General features: G+C 38.4%; 1 protein-coding gene across 8 annotated transcripts in view; it reads right to left on the reverse strand.

Moving 5' to 3' along the window:
• The window catches only part of MGAT4C (MGAT4 family member C), a 798,266-nt gene that overhangs the window by 125,675 nt on the left and 648,587 nt on the right, over positions 1-24,004 (reverse strand). The window lies entirely within an intron of this gene.

Below are 24,004 nucleotides of genomic sequence, written 5' to 3' on the forward strand. Positions count from 1 at the left end.
TGAGGACAGAGGTCCTGCATGGGGGGTAAGTGCACAGTGATTCCTATTGTTAATTTAACAAGTAACATTCTAATGTTTGATGTCAGTGATTACCCAAGGCTCTTGACAAGGCTATCGAAGTCTTTTTTGTCCACAATCTTCATCAGTATTTAGACAAGGCCATAAGCAAAGTAGAAGTTCCCTCCTTCCTTCAGAGAAAAATATATCCTTCTTTGTATGCCCTTTCTTTCTACTGGGGTCTCACTCACAGAGATCCTTCATATAAGACTTTTTTTGTTTTGTTTTGGCACAGTATCTTGGCTTTCCATGCCTGAAATGCTCTCATGGGCTTTGTAGCCAGACCAGAATGCCTTAAGGGCTGATTCTGAGATCAGAGTGCTATTTAGAGTGATTCCCATTCTATGAGTCTGTTGTGTGGACTGCTTCCCATGTTGGAAATTACTCTCCTTTTAATTCTATCATTTGTTATTTTTACCATAATTATGAACCCTTTAACACTTAATCCTATCTATATGATCTATTTAACACTAAGCATGATCACTTTAACACTTAAGAATGCATTTTTTACCACTCAGCTTAACAGGGTTTAGGATCAGAAGGCAAGTTTTTAAATTGTACCCTTAGAGGTAAGTCTGTAGGAATGTATGCAGAACTATACAGCTTTACAGTTGCAAACTTTCTCCTCCTTCTCTTATTCAACTATTATTTTTTACTGGGATCTATTTTCAACTGACTTTATATGCATATGATAAACTCTTTGTTAAGAGTTCAGCCAATAGTATTAAGGAAGAAAAAAGGCTATTCCCCAACAGTCAAGATAAGTCATTGCTTCTCAAAGTGTAAATTTCACTTCTAGAGATTAACTATTAGGTGCTCTATTAGTTATCACAAATCAGGGAGAACATATGGTATTTTATTTTTCCTTTAGGGCTGCCTTATTTCACTAAGTATGATGTTTTCCAGACTCATCCATTTTTCTTTTTTTGCAAATGACTGAAAATATTTTTTTACCACTGTGTAGTATTCCTTAGAGTACATATCTCAAAATTTCTTTATTCAGTCTTTAGTTGATGGGCATTTAGGTTGATTCCATGTCTTAACTATTGTGAACTGAGCTGCAATAAATATGGGGTGCTGATAATTCTTTCATTTATTTGCTGATTTCATTTCCCTTGGGTAAATTCCAAGGAGTGGGATATATGGGTCATATAGTAGGGCTATATTCAGATATCTGAGGTATCTCCAAATTTTCTTCCTTGGTGGTTTTACCAGTTTACATTCCCACCAACAGTGGATTAGGGTACCTTTTTCCCCACATCCTTGCCACCATTTGTTGTTTGTTGATTTCTGTATGAAAGCCTAGTTTCTAACTGGGGTGAGGTGACATCTCATTGTGGTTTTGTTCTGCATTTCCCTGATGGCTAATGATCTTGAGAATTTTTTCATGTGTCTGTTGGCCATCTGAATTTCCTCTTTTGAAAAATGTTTAAGTCCTTTGCCCATTTCTTAACTGGATTGGTTGTTTTATTATTGTAGGGTTTCTTGATCTCTTTATATATTCTGATTATTAATCCTTTATCATCTGCATAGATTGCAAATAATTTCTCCCATTTTGTTAGTTCCCTCCTCACTTTCCTGACTATTTCTTATGTAGAACAGAAGCTTCTCAATTGATATAATACCATTTATGAATTTTGGCTTTTATTGCCTGTGCCTATGAGATCTCTTCCAAAAACTCTGGCTGTGCCAATATATTGAAGGATTTCTCCAATGCTTTATAATACTTGATGGTATCAGGTCATATAGTTAGGTCTTTAATCATTTTGAGTAGATTTTTGTGTAATGTGTAAGTTAGGGGTCCTGCTTCATATTTCTGCATGTGGAAATCCAGTTTTCCAAGCACCATTTGTTGAAGAGGCTGCCCTTGCTCCAGGGATTGTTTTTTGCTCCTTGTTCAAATATACGTTGGTTGTAGATGCTTGAATTGATTTCTGGCATTTTTATTCTGTTCCATTGGTCTATCCTTCTGTTTTTGTATCAGTACCAGGCTGTTTTGATTATAACTTCCTTGCAGTATTCTCAAAATCTGGTATTCTGTTGCCCCCAGCTTTGTTTTTGTTGTATAAGATTGCTTAACTATTCAAGGTCTCCTGTGTTTCCATATGAATTTAGGCATTTAGGTATTGCCTTGAATCTGTAAATTGCTTTCAGAAGAATGGACATTTTGATTACACTGTTTCTTCCAATCCATAAAAATGGAAGTTTTTTTTTTCCAATTTTTGGTATCATCATCTATTTTTTTCTTTAATTTTATGTAATTTTGATCATAGAAATCTTTGACCTCTGTGATTAAATTTATTCTAAGATATTTGATTATTTTTATAGCTATTGTGAATGGGATTATCTTAAAAGTTCTTTCTGTGCCAAGGAATTGTCTATGAATAAAGCCTGTTGTTTTTTGTGTAATGATTTTATATCCTGGTACTTTACCAAACTCTTCTATGAGTCTTTTGTATCTGCTTCATATAGAATCATTTCATCTAAAAATATGGATACTTTGATTTCCTCTTTACCAATTTGAATCCCATTGATTTCTTTTTCTTGCCTAATGGCTCTGGCTAAAGTTTCCAGGAGTATATTGAATAGCATTGGTGAGAGTGGGCATCCTTATCTAGTTCTGGATCTTGTGGGAATGCTTCCAACTTTTCCCCATTCAATAGGATGCTGGCTGTGGGTCTGTCTTAAATTGCCTTGATTATGTTGGGGAATGTTCCTTCACCTTAATGCCTAAACCTGGGAAAGGCGCAACAGAGAAAGAGAACTATGGACCAATTTCCCTGATGAACATAAACATAAAAATCCTCAACAAAATTCTGGCCAATCAAATCCAATAATACATCAGAAAGATCATTCACCCAGACCAAGTGGGATTTATCCTTGGTATGAAGGGATGGCTCAACATTCACAAATAAATCAATGTGATACATCACTTTAACAAATTGAAGAACAATAACGATATGATTATCCCAATAGATGTAGGGAAAGTATTTGATAAAATAGAATATCCTTTCATGACAAAAACTTCCAGCAAAATGGGTATAGAAAGAATATTCCTAACATAATCAAAGCAGTATATGTCAAACCCACGGCCAGCATACTCTTGAATAGGGAAAAGCTGGTAGCATTCCTCCTAAGATCCAGAATCAGAAAAGGATGTCCACTCTCACTATTGCTATTCAATATAGTCCTGCAGATTTTAGCCAGAACCATTAGACAAGAAAAAAAATCAGTGACACAAATTTAAAGGAGGATGTCAAACTATCTTTATTTGCAGACGACTTGATCCTATATATAGGGGATCTAAAAGACTCCAATGAGAGACTTTTGGTACAAATAAAAGAGTTTGGGAAAGTGATAGGATATAAAATTAAAACACAAAAATCAATAACCTTTGTATACACAATATCACAGCTGAGAAAGAACTTTTAAGATGAGTACCATTCAAGATAGCTACAAAAAGAACAAAATACCTTGGAATAAATTTAACCAAGAATATCAAAGATCCCTATGATGAAAATTACAAAACACTAAAGGAATAAATAGAAGAAAAGATTAAAAAATGGGAAAACCTTCTATTTCATGGATTGGAAGAATCAACATCATTAAAATGTTGATATTATCAAAAGCAATTTACAGATTCAATGCAATCCCAATCAAAATACCAAAGACTTTCTTCACAGATCTTGAGAAAGTTACGCTAAAATTCATTTGGAAACACAATAGACCCCAAATAGCTAAAGCAATTTTATACAACAAAATCAAAGCCAGATGCATCACAATACCTGATTTCAAGTTGTACTACAGGACAGTTTTAATCAAAACAGCCTAATACTGGCACAAAAAACAGACTTGTAGACCAACGAAACAGAATAGAAACTTCAGAAATCAATCTAATCATCTACAGCCAACTTATCTTTGATGAAGGAGCAAGAACAGTCTCTTTAACAAATGATACTGGGGAAACTGGATATCCACTTGCAGAAGTATGAAACTAGACCCCTATCTTATACTGTACACAAAAAATCCACTCAAAATGGATCAAAGATCTAAATGTATGACCCAATACCATCAAATCATTAGAGAACATGAAGGAAACACTACACAACAGTGGCATAGGCAAACACTTCTTGGAAAACACCATAGAAGCACAGGCAATCAAATCCAAAATTGACAAATGGGATTACATCAAGATGAGAAGCTTCTGCATTACAAAAGAAACACTCATCAGAGTGCAGAGAAAACTGACAGAATGAGGAAATATTTGCAAACCTTGCAATTGATAAAGGGTTAACATCCGGAATCTACAAAGAGTCAAGAAATTCAATAACAAAACACACAATCCAGTGAAGAAATGGGCAAAGTACTTGCACAGGCTTTTTTCAAGAGAAGAATTTCAAATGGCCAACAAAGACTCTCAAAAATGCTAAGGATTGGGGCCGGTGCTGTGGTGCAGCGGGTTAATGCTCTTGCCTGAAGCACCAGCATTCCATATGGGTGCCGCTTCGAGACCCAGCTGCTCCACTTCCAATCCAGCTCTCTGCTATGGCCTGGGAAAGCAGTAGAAGATGGCCCAAGTCCTTGGGCCCTCACACCTTTGTGGGAGACCCGGAAGAAGCTCCTGGTTCCTGGCTTTGGATCTCCACAGCTCTGGCCATTATGGCCATCTGCGGAGTGAACCTGCAGATGGAATACCTCTCTCTCTCTCTTTGCCTCTCCTTCTCTCTGTGTGTAACTCTGACTTTCAAATAAATAATAAATATTTTTTAAAAAAAGAAAGAAAATGCTCAGGATCACTAGCCATCAGGGAAATGTGAATCAAAACAAGTATGTTTTACCTCACTCCAGTTAGAATGGCTCACATACAGAAATGAACAAATGACAAATGCTGGTGAGCATGTAGGGAAAATGTTACCCTAATCTTATGTTGGTGGGAATGTAAATTGGTACAACCACTATGGAAGACATTATGGAGATACCTCACAAATCTGAATATAGACCTAACATCCCAGCAGCCATCCCACTGCTAGGAATTTGCCAAACCAAAAGAAATCAGTATAAGAAAGAGTTACCAGTACTGCCATGTTCATTGCAGCATAAGTCACAATAGCTAAGATATGGAATCAACTCAGATGTCCATCAACTGTAGACTGGATAAAGAAATTATGGTATATATATATATATATATATGGAATAATATTCAGCTGTTAAGAAAATGAAATCCTGTCTTTTGCAGTAAGATAGTGCCAACTGGAAACCATTATACTTTGTGAAATAAGCCAATCCCCAAAAGACAGATATTGTATGTTTTCTCTGATCCAATGTAACAAATAGAATACCTGAAATGTAATGTATTGGAGTGAAACAGAAATTTTTAGAATAGATGATTGTTTACAGTCCTTGTCTCTTCCATTGAGGAGCAATGTTTTCTTTTGCTTGTTTTCTTTCTCTTCATATTATTTTTTAAACTTACTTAGAGCAGGGTTAACTATCTGATCATTATGTATACTGTAAATGGATCACTGTAGAAATTAAGAATGGGTATCTGAGAGGGAGGGTGAGGGAGGGTTGGAGCATGGGCAGGAGGGAGGATGGGCAGAGGGAAGTCCCATTATGTTCCTAATTCTGTATATATGAAAAATATGAAATTTGTATAACAAATAAATTTTTAGAAGGGAAATGAAAAAAGATTATTTAAAAAATGTTCAATGAATGTAATGAGAAACAGGAAAATAATTTGTTGATATAACAAAATTTAAATATGAAATAAATAATGAAAATAAAGAACATGTGAATTATGAAAGAACAGACACATTAAATGGGTAATGCAATGTGTAAAAAATTGAAGGCAAGGGAAAAGGTTCTGAAATCACACCAGTTAAGAAAATCTTGAGGAGCTGGTGCTGTGGTGTAGTGGGTAAAGATGCCGCCTGCAGTGCCGACATCCCATTTGAGTGCCCTTTCATGTCCTGGCTGCTCTACTTCCCATCCAGCTCTCTGTTATGGTCTGGGATAGCAGCAGAGGATGGCCCAAGTCCTTGTGTGAGAGACTCAGAAAACCCTCCAGGCTCCTGGTTTCTGATAGGCCCCGCTCTGGCTGTTGCGACCATTTTGGAGTGAACCAGCAGATGTAAGATCTCTCTCTGTCTCTCTCTCTCTCACCATCTCTCTCTCTCTCTCTCTCTCTCTCTCTCTCTCTGCCTCTCTGTGACTCTGCCTTTCAAATGAATAAGTAAATCTTTAAAAAGACAGACTCGAGTATTAGCTCACAAAAAAGAACTGTGATATCAGCATACCATGGCTTATTATGTTCAAAAAATTGAGAAAGTCAGTAAATAGAATATTTTAAAGCAGTCTGAAATGTTTGGAAGGAAGTGAGTATGCAACATAAATAATTCTGAGTTGAAAGTAAACGAGCTTGACAATGACTGTGTTATATCTTTATATATATATGAAGTATGCATTTACTAGTATGGTCAATGTGATTATATATATAAGTATGTCTTCTGCACTGTTAAATATTTTACATACCATTTAAAAATATCTAAATATATCATACATCTGAAATGAAGCTATTAACACATTGGCAGATATCCTAATCTTTTTCATTTACTTTACAAAATGTTGAATTTTTACACAGTTTTCTGCTGTGCTGAATTTTACAAAGATAAAATTTTCTTCAATATGACATTTATAATTATCTATCACCTTCCTATTTTTCCTGTCTTATGAGAATGAGCTCTTGTAATTTGTGGTTATTATCAATTGCTTTGTTTTGTACCATGCTATGCAGTTTTTCCCTGTAAAAAGTGGCAGGGATTTTATTCTTCTTATACTCATTTAGTTCACTGCCTCTGAATCTTTCAAACTTCCCTTGTACATTAGGCTATTGATTAAACAACCAACTCTTTCCCTAGAAAGAGACAAGAAATGCCTGATACCTGCTCGTTGGCACATTACTCATTTAGCAAAAACTGATGGAAGAGAATGTAAACTGTATCTCTAATATCTATTCTCCCCTATTTCCTTAGCTTCAGAATTCCAGCTTAGGGAAGTAGTGGCACAGGGACCATAGTGGATTATGTAGGCTGTTGCATATACTTATGTTTTGACTAATGCGATATAAGTGGATGTTTTTGGGTACAGTTTGGGAACAAATTCTTTAAAGAGACTTGACAGTTCACAGTTGTTCTGTTAACATGGGAATGATGCCTAGAATTCCAGCACAAACCTTGGCAGGGTGAGGGGAAATATTCTTTCAAGTGGATGGAGGGGAATGAATATCCCTTATGTACAAACTTTAGGGATGGTGTTTGAAGAGGTCTGAAGAGGATTTGACTCCCCAAACACATGCAGGCATTTAAACGCTGAGTTTCATGCAGTTAATGCATGGGTGAATGTCAGTATGCTGAGGTTAGAAACTTGTCCTAATTATGGTGTCATGGAGGTGAGGCTAGTGGAAGGTGTTTAGATCACTGGGGATTGGTCCTTGGAAGGTAGTACTCTCAGGAGGGTTGCTTATATGTCACATGCACTTCCTGTGCCTCCTTTGCTCCCTGGCTCACCTTATGATCATTCCTCCCCATGCGCTGCATCGCTGATAGCCTCTACCTGATGCAAAACTGCTGGAGTCACCTGCCCTGGCACTGAGAATCTCCAAACTCTAAGCCCAAATGACCTTTCTTCCCCTTAAGTCATTCCTCTCAGGAATTTTAGTTAAAGTCATGAAATTCTGATGAATACAAACTAATATCTGTAAAATCAAATGAAATAATTTCCTCTGATATAGTTCTGAATAAAATTTTAGTTAATTTTGTCATCTTTTGATTTTGAAAGAATGCATTTTAATTGCTTTTTATAATTATGTACAATATTTATTTGGTTCCAAAATCTTAGATGGCATTCTAGTCCTTTAAACCTATTTCTTCTTATTGCTAACTATTTTTAGAACTGTTTACAGACAGAAAAGGATTATTCAGGAAAGACTGCATTTTGTTCTAGGGATTACCTCTATGTAGAACAATGCTTTAGTGACTATTTTGGGGGTCTACTTTCTGTTTTATCTCCGTAAAACAATTTTTAAATTAGTTAATAATTAGCCTGTGCTCCCTCTCCATGTCTTGTAATTGATAGTAATATACTCCTAGTCAATTCCTTTAAGTATTAAACATATTCTATTTTTCTTCTTAAGAATGTTTATTTATTTATTTATTTGAGTCACAGGGAGAAAAACAGAGGACAAAGAGCAATCTTTCCATTGCTCTTTCATTCATTGCTTGCAACAGTGGAGAGTTGGGGCAATTTGAAGCCAAAAACCTGGAACTTATTGGGTTATTTATGTGTGTGGCAAGATCCCAAGTAGTTGGACCATCGTCTGCTGCCTCCAGGCTGTGCTATGTCACAAAGCCAGATTGGAAGTGGATCCAGGACATGAGCCCTCTGATAAAAAACACCAGTGTCCAAAGCAGTGCATTCACTGTTGTGCCAAACACAAGCCTCTACTTTTGTTATATTAATCTCATCCTGTGAATTCACAAATTTTTAAAAAGATATATGTATTTGTTTGTTTGAAAGAGAGAGAGAGGAACACAGAGAGATCTTCCATCCACTGGGCCAGGTCAAAGCCAGGAGTGTGGAATTCCATCTGAGTCTTTCACATGTGCGGTAGGGGCTCAAGCACTTGGACCATTTTCCATTGCCTTCTCAGAAGCATTAGGAGGGAGCTGGATTGGAAGTGGAGCAGCTGGGACTCCAACTGACTCTCTGATATGTATGGGATGCAGGCATCACAGTGGCAGCTTAATTGGCTATGCTACAATATAGGCCCCTCTTTAAATTTCTATTTTAATTTACTTTGAGAGAGAGAAAGAAAAAAAAAGAGAGAGAGGGATAAACAGAGACAAACTCCATTATTTGGTGGTTCATTTCCCAAATGCTCCCAACACCTAGGTTTGAACAAGGGCTGGAGCCCAGAATTGAGAGCAGAATCCAGTTCCCTCCTTGGGTTATAGGAGTCGAGTTCAGCCCTAACTACTGTTTTCCAGGGTTGCAATTAGTAGGAGTCTAGAGTGAGTAACAGAGCTGAGACCTGAACCCATGTACTCCAATATGTGAAATGGACACTCTATCTACTAGGTTAAATTCATACAATTCCTCCTGTGATTCCATATCATGTATCAATTTCTTTACTATTTAAATCCTTAGAAACGTATACTTTTCTGCTGCTGTTGGGGTGTATTGTGCCCCACACTCTCTTTACTTTGTAGAAACATCATAGGAAATTTGACTAAAATATGATCCTAGTATTCCAGGCCCCGTTTAGAATGGATTCTTCTTAAATTCCAAATGATATCTTTATAATTGGTTCTCAGTATCTACAGTCATCTATATAAAATGCTGATTCCCCAGCCTTCCCAGGCTCTTTATTTATTTGACTTTGCAGTTTCTTAGAATAAGGTCATTTTTGATACTTCTCTCTGTGTGTGTGCATGTGTGTGTGTATTACATATATCTATACTCTTAAGATCATGTGTTCATGGGGCATAGATTCATGCATTAGCCCTATAAAATCAAACTGTGGACTTCCGTCCGATTTCAACTACACTATTTATCTTCAACTGAATTGTTCAGAAAGAACCATGGTATTAGAATTTCATACACCAAATTGTTTTGCCATCCAATAAGTCCTAAGCCAAAAGTCTCTTGTTATAGATAATATTATAGTTTATTATGTAAATATTTAATTAAGTGTGTATTGAACATTTTAGAGATAGGAGCAAAGTGGGAAGGACAGAAAATAATCTGACTAGATTGGTCGCCTCTTTGTGAATACCCCACCACGCTGACTTTAGAACGGCAACACATTGTCATCCTGGAAACTAAGATAAAATGCAGACTAATTTTCTGTTATCTGCAGCCTCTCTAAATCTTACCCTTTTCAACATCATAGAGCAAGGGATTTCAGTATTTTATTATTTTGCTTGTCAGAGATGGTTATGACATGAAAACATTGAACATGCAAATATTGGTTGATTTCCACTGAGATACAGACTGAAAGTTACAATAGGAATATATTGTATATGAGGGTACTTCAAAAACCTCAAGGAGAAATTTACTTAAAAGAAAACTTCCTTTTGGTATGATTTTTTTAAATCCGTACATAGTTGTTTCTGTAATGCTCAAATTTAAGAAATTGTTTGAAGGCCCCTTATATGTCTAGGACATGTCACTTGCTATGGATCCATGTATTTTATTCAATGGATCAGAGATATTTAGTATTAAATCAGGACAGAAAAAATATATATGCATTTAAAACAAGCCAATTACTTCCACTATTTTTTTAACTTTTATTTAATGAATATAAATTTCCAAAGTATGATTTATGGATTACAATGGCTTCCCCCACATACCGTCCCTCCCACCCACTACCCTCCCCTTTCCCACTCCCTCTCCCCTTCCATTCACATCAAGATTCATTTTCGATTATCTTAATATACAGAAGATCAGCTTAGTATACATTAAGTAAGGATTTCAACAGTTTGCTCCCACACAGAAACATAAAGTGAAAAATAATAGATGATTTTTTTAAATGATGATGAAATCAGATCAGACCTATTGTCATGTAAAATCCCAGTGAGAGTCAAGTTGGGAGTTGATAATTTCTTTTTCTTTTTTTTTTTTTTTTTTTTTTTTTTTTTTACAGAGGATCAGTTTAGTATACATTAAGTAAAGATTTCAACAGTTTGCACCCCCATAGAAACACAAAGTGAAATATATTATTTGAGTACTCGTTATAGCATTAAATCTCAATGCACAGCACATTAAGGACAGAGATCCTACATGAGGAGTAAGTGCACAGTGACTCCTGTTGTTGACTTTACCAATCGACACTCCTGTCTATGGCATCAGTAGTCTCCCTATGCTCCAGTCATGAGTTTCCAAGGCTATGGAAGCCCTCTGAGTTCTCCGATTCTTATCTTGTTTAGACAAGGTCATAGTCAAAGTGGAGGAGAGAACCTACTTCCACTATTAAGAGTAATTTCATGAGAAATTTTATTCATATGTAGTCACTACAACAACAGAAAACACCAGGTACCTTTTATATAAGAAATATACTCTAATAGTACACTGCTGGCACTTTTTAATTTTTCATATTTAAAATTTTTTTTTTTTACTTTTCAACCAGCTACTGTCTCATTTCCAAGATAATTCTAAGTAGAATTCTGATAGAATGTAGTTCAGCAATCTGTCATTTGACACATCCTAATGGAAGAAACACCAAATCTTACATGTAGTTTCAGTTAATAGACTTTTTCCACACTTTTCAAATGTCTGTATTTATAAAATCATTTCATAATAGAATTTCTAATGCTGAAGTCACATGGTGTATAACACATAAACTGGAATTTACAATCTACTAAGACATGAAAATATCCTTATGAAATAATTAAAATAACCTCGTTTATTTTTCTCCATTTGTTTACATGGGCCTTCGTAGGGTTTCCATTTCTATATTTTAATACTTGGGCTTTGAGTATTGGAGTGTTGAATTTTCAAAATAATGTAATTTTGTTCTTTCATTGATATCAGTATGAGTCTGTCTAAAATGATTTGACCACATACTAAGGGGAGAATTTTGATGCAACTACTTGGAAGCTGACATTAAGTTGGAACCACTGGGTCATGTATGATTGAGGGCCAATGGATGTTCTGGCTCGCTCGTATATTGTCTTCATTTTGTGCTCTGTTTAACTGAGTTTTTTTGGCTTCCACACTATGTGACTAGCCAGAAGGCAAGGACTACATATTACAGGCTTTCTGTAATCCTACTGTTTCTGTTACATTTTCAGGTGATATTTTAATTACTCTTCCTTTTTTTATTACCTGTCCATGGTCACCAATTTCTCCACAACTAACAGATCTTTTAAAATATAAATGGAATTTACACACAAACTGCAAAATGTGTGTGTGTGTGTATATATATATATATATATACACACATCTATATACATATATAACATCTTGCTGCTTTTTGCATTATATATATATCAATTCTACTCTTCTGAATAGCTGAAAATTATTTCACATATTTTTGTGAAATGTAACTAACATTTATAATATAATGGGAGACTAATATTTTTTCAAATCAATAGCAATTCCTATAATTTAACATTTTTATAGAAAAGTCATGCACACTCATATCAAGAAAATGCAAATACTAAAATATTTTATTCAACAGATAAATTTTCTTCTTATCTAAAACTATTTCTGAAACAGATTAGAATTTATTTAAATTCTATCCTTTTAAAGTATCATTAAATTATATTTTTTTTTAACTTTTATTTAATGAATATACGTTTCCAAAGTACGAATAATGGATTACTATGGCTTCCCCCCCATACCGTCCCTCCCACCCACTACCCTCCCCTTTCCCACTCCCTCTCCCCTTCCATTCACATCAAGATTCATTTTCGATTATCTTAATATACAGAAGATCAGCTTAGTATACATTAAGTAAGGATTTCAACAGTTTGCTCCCACACAGAAACATAAAGTGAAAAATAATAGATGATTTTTTTAAATGATGATGAAATCAGATCAGACCTATTGTCATGTTTAATCCCAGGGAGAGTCAAGTTGGGAGTTGATAGTTTGTTTCTTTTCTTTTCTTTTCTTTTTTTTTTTTTTTTTTTTTTTTTTACAGAGGATCAGTTTAGTATGTATTAAGTAAAGATTTCAACAGTTTGCACCCCCATAGAAACACAAAGTGAAATATATTATTTGAGTACTCGTTATAGCATTAAATCTCAATGCACAGCACATTAAGGACAGAGATCCTACATGAGGAGTAAGTGCACAGTGACTCCTGTTGTTGACTTTACCAATTGACACTCCTGTCTATGGCATCAGTAATCTCCCTATGCTCCAGTCATGAGTTTCCAAGGCTATGGAAGCCCTCTGAGTTCTCCGACTCTTATCTTGTTTAGACAAGGTCATAGTCAAAGTGGAGGTTCTCTCCTCCCTTCAGAGAAAGGTACCTCCTTCTTTGAAGACCTGTTCTTTCCACTGAGATCTCACTCACAGAGATCTTTTGCCAGAGTGTCTTGGCTTTCCATGCCTGAAATACTCTCATGGGCTTTTCAGCCAGATCTGAATGCCTTTAGGGCTGATTCTGAGGCCAGAGTGCTATTTAGGGCATCTGCCATTCTATGAGTCTGCTGAGTATCTCACTTCCCATGTTGGATCACTCTCCCCTTTATTTATTCTATCGGTTAGTGTTAGCAGGTACTAGACTTGCTTATGTGCTCCCTTTGACTCTTAGTCCTTTCATTATGATCAATTGCGAACTGAAATTGATCACTTGGACTAGTGAGATGGCATTGGTACATGCCACCTTGATGGGATTAAATTGGAGTCCCCTGGTATGTTTCTAACTCTACCATTTGGGGCAAGTCAGCTTGAGCATGTCCCAAATTATATATCTCTTCCCTCTCTTATTCCTACTCTTATGTTTAACAGGGATCACATTTCAGTTAAATTTCAACACTTAAGAATAACTGTGTATTAATTACAGAATTAAACCAGTCATATTAACAGACAAAAAAACTACTAAGAGGGATAATGTATTAAGTTGTTCATTAACAGTCAGGGCTATGCTGATCAAGTCACCGTTTCCCATAGTGTCCATTCCACTTCAACAGGTTTCCTTTTTGGTGTTCAGTCAGTTGTCACCGATCAGGGAGAACATATGGTATTTGTCCCTTTGGGACTGGCTTATTTCACTCAGCATGATGTGTTCCAGATTCCTCCATTTTGTTGCAAATGACTGGATTTCGTTGTTTCTTACTGCGGTATAGTATTCTAAAGAGTACATATCCCATAATTTCTTTATCCAGTCTACCGTTGATGGGCATTTAGGTTGGTTCCAGGTCTTAGCTATTGTGAATTGAGCTGCAATAAACATTAGGCTGCAGACCGCTTTTTTGTTTGCCAATTTAAATTCCTTTGGGTAAATTCCAAGGAGTGGAATGGCTGGGTCGAACGGTAGGGTTATCTTCAGGTTTCTGAGGAATCTCCAGACTGACTTCCATAGTGGCTTGACCAGTTTGCATTCCCACCAACAGTGGGTTAGTGTCCCTTTTTCCCCACATCCTCGCCAGCATCTGTTGTTGGTAGATTTCTGAATGTGAGCCATTCTAACCGGGGTGAGGTGGAACCTCATTGTGGTTTTGATTTGCATTTCTCTGATTGCTAATGACCTTGAACATTTTTTCATGTGCCTGTTGGCCATTTGGATTTCCTCTTTTGAAAAATGTCTATTGAGGTCCTTGGCCCATCTCTTAATTGGGTTGTTGGTTTTGTTTTTGTGGCGTTTCTTGATCTCTTTGTAGATTCTGGTTATTAACCCTTTATCTGTTGCATAGTTTGCAAATATTTTTTCCCATTCTGACGGTTGTCTCTTCACTCTCCTGACTGTTTCTTTTGCAGTACAGAAACTTCTCAATTTGATGCAATCCCAATAGTTAATTTTGGCTTTGACTGCCTGTGCCTCCCGGGTCTTTTCCAGAAACTCTTTGCCTGTGCCAATATCTTGAAGGGTTTCTCCAATGTTCTCTAATAACTTGATGGTGTCAGGTCGTAGATTTAGGTCTTTAATCCATGTTGAGTGGATTTTTGTGTAAGGTGTAAGGTAGGGGTCTTGCTTCATTATTCTGCACGTGGAAATCCAGTTTTCCCAGCACCATTTATTGAATAGACTGCCCTTGCTCAAGGAATTAGTTTTAGATCCTTGATCAAATATAAATTGGCTGTAGATGTTTGGGTTGATTTCTGGTATTTCAATTCTGTTCCATTGGTCTATCCATCTGTTTCTGTACCAGTACCATGCTGTTTTGATTACAACTGCCCTGTAGTATGTCCTGAAATCTGGTATTGTGATGCCTCCGGCTTTGTTTTTGTTGTACAAGATTGCTTTAGCTATTCGAGGTCTCTTGTGCCTCCATATAAATTTCAGCACCAATTTTTCCAGATCTTGATTGGTATTGCATTGAATCTGTAAATTGCTTTTGGGAGAATGGACATTTTGATGATATTGATTCTTCCAATCCATGAGCATGGAAGATTTTTCCATTTCTTGGTATCCTCTTCTATTTCTTTCTTTAAGGTTTTGTAATTTTCATCGTAGAGATCTTTAACGTCCTTGGTTAAGTTTATTCCAAGGTATTTGATTGTTTTTGTAGCTATTGTGAATGGGATTGATCTTAGAAGTTCTTCCTCAGCCATGGCATTGTCTGTGTATACAAAGGCTGTTGATTTTTGTGCATTGATTTTATACCCTGCTACTTTGCCAAACTCTTCTATGAGTTCCAATAGTCTCTTGGTAGAGTTCTTTGGGTCCCCTAAATAAAGAATCATGTCATCTGCAAAGAGGGATAGTTTGAGTTCTTCCTTCCCAATTTGTATCCCTTTAATTTCTTTTTCTTGCCTAATAGCTCTGGCTAGAACCTCCAGAACTATATTGAATAGCAGTGGTGAGAGTGGACATCCCTGTCTGGTCCCAGATCTCAGTGGAAATGCTTCCAACTTTTCCCCATTCAATAGGATGTTGGCTGTGGGTTTTTCATAGATTGCTTTGATTGTATTGAGGAATGTTCCTTCCAAACCCAGTTTGCTTAGAGTTTTCATCATGAACGGGTGTTGTATTTTATCAAATGCTTTCTCGGCATCTATTGAGAGAATCATATGGTTTTTCTTCTGCAGTCTGTTAATGTGGTGTATCACATTGATTGTCTTGCGCACATTAAACCATCCCTGCATACCAGGGATAAATCCTACTTGGTCTGGGTGGATGATCTTTCTGATGTGTTGTTGCATTCTATTGGCGAGAATTTTATTGAGGATTTTTGCATCTATGTTCATCAGGGATATTGGTCTGTAATTCTCTTTCAGTGCTGCATCTTTTCCCAGCTTAGGAATTAAGGTGATGCTGGCTTCATAGAAAGAATTTGGGAGGATTCCCTCTTCTTCAATTGTTCTGAATAGTTTGAGAAGAATTGGAGTTAGTTCTTCTTTAAATGTCTGGTAGAATTCAGCAGTGAATCCATCTGGTCCTGGGCTTTTCTTTGTTGGGAGGGCCTTTATTACTGTTTCAATTTCTGTCTCAGTTATGGGTCTGTTTAGGTTTTCGATGTCTTCCTGGTTCAATTTAGGTAGGTTGCATGTGTCCAGGAATCTATCCATTTCTGATAGGTTTCCCTGTTTGCTGGCATACAAGTCCTTGTAGTAATTTCTGATGATTCTTTTTATTTCTGTGGTGTCTGTTGTTACATTTCCTTTTTCATCTCTGATTTTATTGATTTGAGTCTTTTCTCTTCTTTTTTTAGTTAGTTGGGCCAATGGGGTGTCAATTTTGTTTATTTTTTCAAAAAACCAGCTCCTCGTTTGGCTGATTTTTTGTAATGTTTTTCTTGATTCAATCCTGTTGATTTCTTCTCTGATTTTAATTATTTCTCTTCTCCTACTAGATTTGGGTCTGGTTTGCTGTAGGTTTTCTAGATCCTTGAGGTGAATAGAAAGCTCATCTATTTGGTGCCTTTCCAATTTCTTGATGTAGGCACCTATTGATATAAACTTTCCTCTTAACACTGCTTTTGCTGCATCCCATAAGTTTTGGTATGTTGTGCTGTTATCCTCATTTACTTCCAGAAAGTTTTTGATTTCTCTTTTGATTTCTTCTATGACCCATTGTTCATTCAGGAGCATGTTGTTCAATCTCCATGTGTTTGCGTATGCTCTAGGGATTCCTGAGTTGTTCATTTCCAACTTCATTCCTTTATGGTCTGAGAAGCTGCATGGTATGATTCTAATTCTTTTGAATTTGCTGAGACTTGCTTTATGGCCTAGTATGTGGTCAATCCTAGAGAAGGTTCCATATACTGCTGAGAAGAATGTATAATCTTTAGCTGTAGGATTGAAAGTTCTGTATATATCTGTTAGATCCATTTGGGCTATAGTGTCGTTTAAATCTACTGTATCCTTGTTGATCTTCTGTCCTATTGATCTGTCTATTTCTGAGAGTGGAGTATTGAAGTCCCCCAGTACTATTGTATTGGGGTCTAAGTCTCCCTTTAAGTCCGTTAACAAATCTTTTAGATAAACCGGTGCCCTGTAGTTAGGTGCATATACATTGATAATTGTTATATCTTCCTGTTGAATTGATCCCTTAATCATTATGTAGTGTCCCTCTTTGTCTCTCTTAACGGTTTTTGTGGTAAAGTTTATGGTGTCTGATATTAAGATGGCTATGCCTGCTCTTTTTTCATTTCTGTTGGCATGGTATATCTTTTTCCAGCCTTTCACTTTCAGTCTGTATGGATCTTTGTTGGAAAGATGTGTTTCTTGTAAGCAGCAAATAGATGGGTTTTGTTTTTTAACCCAATCAGCCAAACGGTGTCTTTTAACTGGACAGTTCAGGCCATTCACGTTCAGTGTGACTAATGATAAGTGGTAACTTTGCCCTGCCATTTGCCAAAGATAAGTTCTAATATATGCTTTGAATTCCCTGTGATCTTTTGCTGTGAGCTTTCCTTCCTTGGTTTCCTTCCTTTACCTTCTTTCATATTGATGACCGTGTTTCTTTGTTTCTGTGTGTAACACATCTTTAAGCATCTTTTGCAGGGCTGGACGAGTGGCAACAAATTCAATTTCTGTTTGTTATGAAAAGTCTTTATTTCACCTTCATTCACAAATGATAGCTTTGCAGGATATAATATTCTGGGCTGGCAGTTGTTCTCTCTTAGTACCTGGGCTATATCTCGCCATTCCCTCCTAGCTTGTAGAGTTTCTGATGAGAAGTCAGCTGTGAGTCTGATTGGAGATCCTCTGAGAGTAATCTGACGTTTCTCTCTTGCACATTTTAGGATCTTTTCTTTATGTTTCACTGTGGAGAGTTTAATTACAACGTGTCGTGGTGAGGGTCTCTTTTGGTCGTGTTTATTAGGGGTTCTGTGAGCTTCCTGTACTAGGATTTCTCTGTCCTTCTCCAAACCTGGGAAATTTTCTGCTAATATCTCACTAAAAAGGCCTTCTAATCCTTTCTCCCTCTCCATGCCTTCAGGAACTCCTAGAACCCGAATGTTGGGTTTTTTAATAGTATCCTGAAGATTCCCGACAATATGTTTTAGATTCCTAATTTCCTCATCTTTTCTTTGGTCTGACTGTATCCTTTCCTGTTCTCTGTCTTCTAAGTCCGATATTCTCTCTTCTGCTTCTCCCATTCTGTTTGTAAGGCTCTCTATTGTGTTTTTCATTTGATCTATTGAATTCTTCACTTCAGTCACTATCCCAGTTTCCTGTTGTACTAGTTGTTTCGTTTCATTTTGATTCCTCCTTAATATTTCATTTTCACGAGAGAGATTTTCTATCTTGTCCATTAAGGATTTCTGTAGTTCAAGAATTTGTTTTTGAGAACTTCTTAATGTTCTTATCAATTTTTTGAGATCTGCTTCTTGCATTTCTTCTATGTCATCATCCTCATAATCTTGAATTGGGGTGTCTTTTTCATTTGAGGGCTTCATGGTGACTTCCTTGTTTTTATTACCTTGGTTTTTGCGTTTGTTATTTGTCATATTGGAGATATTTGGTTTCTTCACTGTGGTGCTTTTTCTTGTTATACTATGACTCTAGATTAAGTGGACTATCTGTTTTTGATGGAGCCTTAGGGCTTGAGATGGGTGTGGCCTGAGAGCTCTGTTTGGTGTGCCAAAGGTGACACTCCCAGGTTAGGCGTGGTAAACCTCTCTCTCTCTCTCTCTCTCTCTCTCTCTTTTTTTGATTCAAAAGGGAAGTTATTCTGCACAGCTGAACGAAGTTGGAGGTAGTTAGCAGGCAAATGATATACCCACAGGAGCCAGAGATCAGAAGCTCTTTCCCAAGGACCACACAGGGTATCTGTTCGGCCCTTAGAGTGGGCTCAAATTCTCCTTCAGTCTCCCACTGGGTTGCCAATGTTACGGAATTGTAGCGTCTCTGGAGAGTGCTCACGTGAATTCCGTGAGTTCTCTCCCCCACCGTCTCTTTTTTCACAGTCTCAGTTCAGTAGCACCATAAATTTACTAGGTCCTAATCTCCTGTTAATTCGCCCCACCCAGAGTCAGGTTTTTCTGCTAGGCTCAGGGCCGGTGCAGACCTGAGGTCGCTCTGCTTATGACGTATGTCCAAGATGGCGCCTGCTCTTTTTCTTGCTCGCCCTTGAGAGGTGAGCGGAGAGAGAGAAACCCGTGTCCGTACCAGTCACCTTTTTTTTTTTTCCCTCTCTCTCTCTTCCAGTTAGCTTGGTGAAGTCCCCCCCGCCCCGGGGGTCGTTCCCTCTAGTCTCCTCTCTCCGCTTGCCTGCCGGTGTCTCGGGTTATTGAGGTTCGGCTCACCTCGCGTTCCAGCGCTGGTGTGTTGAGTCTGCCGCTGGTGTCCCGAACTGTGGGCTCCCACGCTCTCCACGCAGGTCTGCTCCCCTTCCAGCGCCAATGTGTGGACTCGGAGCCCTGGACGTCCCAAGTCTCCCCGCTGTTGCACTCCCCTTCGAGCACTTGCGCGCAGACCCTGCAGCTTGCGCAGCTCAGTCCCGCGGCTCGGCTTCCGCGGCTCAGTCCCACGGCTCGGTCCTGCGGCTCGGCTTTCGCGCGCGGTGGGCGACCTTGTTCTCCCAGTAGGTCCTCCGATTCACGCCCACTGGATCCAGAAGAGTTTTGTCTGCAATATTTTCCTGGTTCTTTTTTCTGAGGCTACCGTAACTCCCCTTTTATTAAACTAAATTTTCCCGGACTATCGGTGCGCGCCCTCACTGTTCCGCCATCTTGGCTCCGCCCCAGTCACTCAAATTATATTTTATATAAGGATGTATACCTGAATTCCCTATTTTTAAATATTTTCTTTATTTGTGTCACTAGTCCATTTATTCAGTTCATGTTATATGTCACAAAATATTTTTATGTTGTGCTTAGAAAAATGTATAGAACATGCCAACATCCACAAGAAAATAGTATTTTGCCATCTCATGATCTTTATTTTATGTCTGTAAAATATCAAAATTTTTATATGTTTATTCTTAGCTATTTCATAGTGTGAATCTTACAGGTCTTTTTATTTGAAACTTTTTTTGTCATTCACTTCTAGATTTTTTTTCCATGCTTCTCCGTCCTCTTCTTAAAAACAAAGGTTTATTTAGAAGAGAAGATACAATTAAATTGAATTAAATTGGGCACAGTTTGGTCTATTTCTTCCATTTTTCACATTCTAATTCAGTTGTCTATTATTATTGTTATTATTATTATTATTTATTTGAAAGGAAGGGTGGGAGAGTGGCAGGGCAAAGCTGGGAGACAAGCAACTCCATCCAAGTCTCCTATGTGGGTGTCAGGGACCTAACTACTTGAGTCAACAACTGCTGCCTCCTGTTGCAGTTGATTTCTCAACAATGTTGCAGTGGATTCGTTTCTGAGAGGAGAAGCATGGTGGGGGCAAGAGGCACGGAGTCACCACACAGACTCCGGGAGTCGGATGAAAGCAGACTTGAGGCAAGCAGCCCGCAGACTCGTTTATTTCAGTTAGTACAACAGCTTATATAGCCAAGACCAGCCAATCTGGTCAAGGGGCGGTCTATGCTCCAACCATTCACAGCCTGTTGCCAGGCAGTGTCCAAAGCCATCCAATCACAGCCTGTTGCCAGACAGGCTCTGTTGCCAGGTGGGTTTCAAAGCCATTCCTGAGTAACTGATGCTCGCATGCCAGCGGCCATCTTGGCATGGCCTTCTCATTCCACCATAGCCTCCCAGGGTGCACATCAAGAAGACGGAATTAGAAGCAGAAATAGGACTGAAAACTAGGCCCGGCATATTGTATTATATATATTTGTTGTATGTATGTATGTATTTGGCAGGGAGGTGGGGGTGGAAGGGCGAGAGAGAGAGAGAGAGAGAATATGAAAAGAGAGAGATCTTCATCTGTTGGTTCATTCCCCAAATGCCTGCAACAGCCAGGCCTGGGCTAGACACAAGCCAAGAGCTGGAATTCCATCCTGGTCTTAATGTTGGTTACAGGGACCCAAATACTTGAGCAATCATCTGCTGACTCCTAGGATGCACATTAGCAGGAAGCTGGAAGCAGGAGTTGGGGTAGGAATCTATACCAGCAAGTCTACTACTGGACACAGGTGTCCCAAGCAGAGGCTTAATTTGCTGTACCACAATATTTGCCCATTGTTTTAGATCATTATTCACTCTCACTCTGTTTTCTTTTCTTTTTTTTTTTTTTTTTTTTTTGACAGGCAGAGTGGACAGTGAGAAAGGTCTTCCTTTGCCGTTGGTTCACCCTCCAAAGGCCTACACGGCCGGCGCGCTGCGGCCTGTACACTGCGCTGATCCGATGGCAGGAGCCAGGTGCTTCTTCTGGTCTCCCATGGGGTGCAGGGCCCCAGCACTTGGGCCATCCTCCACTGTACTCCCTGGCCACAGCAGAGAGCTGGCCTGGAAGAGGGGCAACCGGGAAAGAATCCGGCGCCCCGACTGGGACTAGAACCCGGTGTGCCGGCGCCACAAGGCAGAGGATTAGCCTAATGAGCCGCTGTCGCTCCCCCTCTTCACGGAGGAACGACACTAGACCCTGCGCTGTTCTTTTGTCTGCTCGGCCCTTCCCAGGTTAGCTGCTTGCCCCCTCATTCGTGGAGGAACGACGTCGTCCTGGGTTAGCTGCCGACCCCTCCACCTCCGTGGAAGGGCGATTCCCCCTGCCACTTTCCCCGCTTCTGCGGAGGAGCGACACACCGCCGGCCGGTTCTCTCGGGGGCTGCACAGGTGTTCCTTCAGATGATCCCTCAGATGTTCCCGGTGCATGGTGTCTCTCTCCTCCTTTATAGTCCTCTTCCACCAATCCCAACTCTGCTACCCACACGCCAAGCACGCTGCTCTCCTCCAATCAGGAGCAGGATCAGCTCCTGCAGCTTATCAGTCAAATTGGTGAGAGGCAGCTGCATAGAAATTTACTCCTCCCCAGCGCCATATTGTGGGAGAGCAGATGCATAGAATAAGTCTTAATTCCAGTAACTTAGTCTAGTCTCAGTTGCTCCCCACAAGCCGCGGCGCCAGCCTGTTTTCTTTTTCTTTACCTAATTTTCATGCTTTCATCAAGAATTTGAAGTAACATTTCCTTCTAGCAGAATGACTTGGATTTTCTACAACTATTTGTTATTATTCTGATACTTGCTGCTAAATTATTAAATATAAAGCATTTGAAGTAGATTGTACATGGACATTCAAGGATAGTTATTATCTGTAGACTATTTCCACACAAGACAAAGTCTTCCTCTGCTCCTGCCTCCTCCCTAGAATGCTCTCCTTCCATTTTCATGGTGACACATCCTATACATTTTGTTAATTTTAAATATCCAATGTCATGGCAGTTAGTTTTACACACAAAAATGACTTGCTACTTTTGTCACTCTCTACTATTCGTTGTGAAGGTATATTAATAACTGATAAACATGCATAAATTAAAAGTTTTTCTTATAGCAAGACTTCAGTTTTATCTTGAGTCACTAATTCTAACCAATGTAAGAAACAATGTAATAACTTCCAGCAAACTTAAAGAAAATATTGAACTTTTTACACTTATTTCTTGGTTTCATAAAGGGCTAGCACTATGGCTGACTATTGATGGAGAAGAAGGACAGAGAAGATGGGCATACAATTCTAGATGTTTCTGACATATGTAGTTGTAAGATGATCTCAAAGATTTCTCCTAGAAATTATCACACTAAAAGGTTATTACTGCCGGCGACGTGGCTCACTAGGCTAATCCTCTGCCTTGCGGCGCCGGCACACCGGGTTCTAGTCCTGGTTGGGGCGCCGAATTCTGTTCCAGTTGCCCCTCTTCCAGGCCAGCTCTCTGCTGTGGCCAGGGAGTGCAGTGGAGGATGGCCCAAGTAGTTGGGCCCTGCACCCCATGGGAGACCAGAAGAAGCACCTGGCTCCTGCCTTCGGATCAGCGTGGTGCACTGGCCTTGGCAGCCATTGGAGGGTGAACCAACGGCAAAAAGGAAGACCTTTCTCTCTGTCTCTCTTTCACTGTCCACTCTGCCTATCAAAAAAAAAAAAAAAAAGGTTATTACTATTGATAAACTTGTTATGACTATTGACCTGGAAGTTTAGTACTGCTAACACTAATTTTACTATTTATTTGACAACTATGAAATAGAAATATACTTTATAGACTTTTTCATTCTTTACTAAATACTTTTTTGTTCAGCCATTTATTGAAGTAAGAACCCACTAGGCCTCACCTCTTGAAGATCTTATTACCTCTCGTACTGCCATGTAAGGACCAGGCCTCCAACACATGCGCCACATGGAAACCATCTTTATAGGTGGGTGAATTGACATAGTCAAGAGGAAATATTTAGCGATAGAAAGGAAATCTCCATAATCTGCAACATAAAATAATCTTTAAAATTGCTCCCTTTCTAAATTGAGAGATGACTAAATATGTATAGCTCTGCTTTGAGACACTATTTTCAACATGATGCACTTCTGTTTCATTAAGTCACAGTGGATACTTCAACATCATCTATTCAGGAAACCAAACCTTTCCTACAATAAAAGAGGTAATTAGTTTAAGGTGGTGCTGGTATGAGACAGACATAGAGTAGGTATGATTTAATTCAAGTCCTGAGAAAACAAACAGAACCTTGCTACTCTGCCAACTGACTATAGATTTAATAGGAATACATGTGCATACACATTTGAAGATTGCACATTGTGAGTTTCAGTCTTTAAGCAATAAAATTAATAGAATCAACACCACAAACTCCCATGTTGAAAATCTCCTGCTGAATTTCAAACATCAAATAAGACTTTTCCTGATGAAAACCTACCGATGGAAAGAATAAAGTTCTTGACTA

The sequence above is a fragment of the Oryctolagus cuniculus genome, chromosome 11, assembly GCF_051225735.1.
Source record: "Oryctolagus cuniculus isolate XC-2025 breed Fujian yellow rabbit chromosome 11, ASM5122573v1, whole genome shotgun sequence".
Lineage (NCBI taxonomy): Eukaryota > Metazoa > Chordata > Mammalia > Lagomorpha > Leporidae > Oryctolagus > Oryctolagus cuniculus.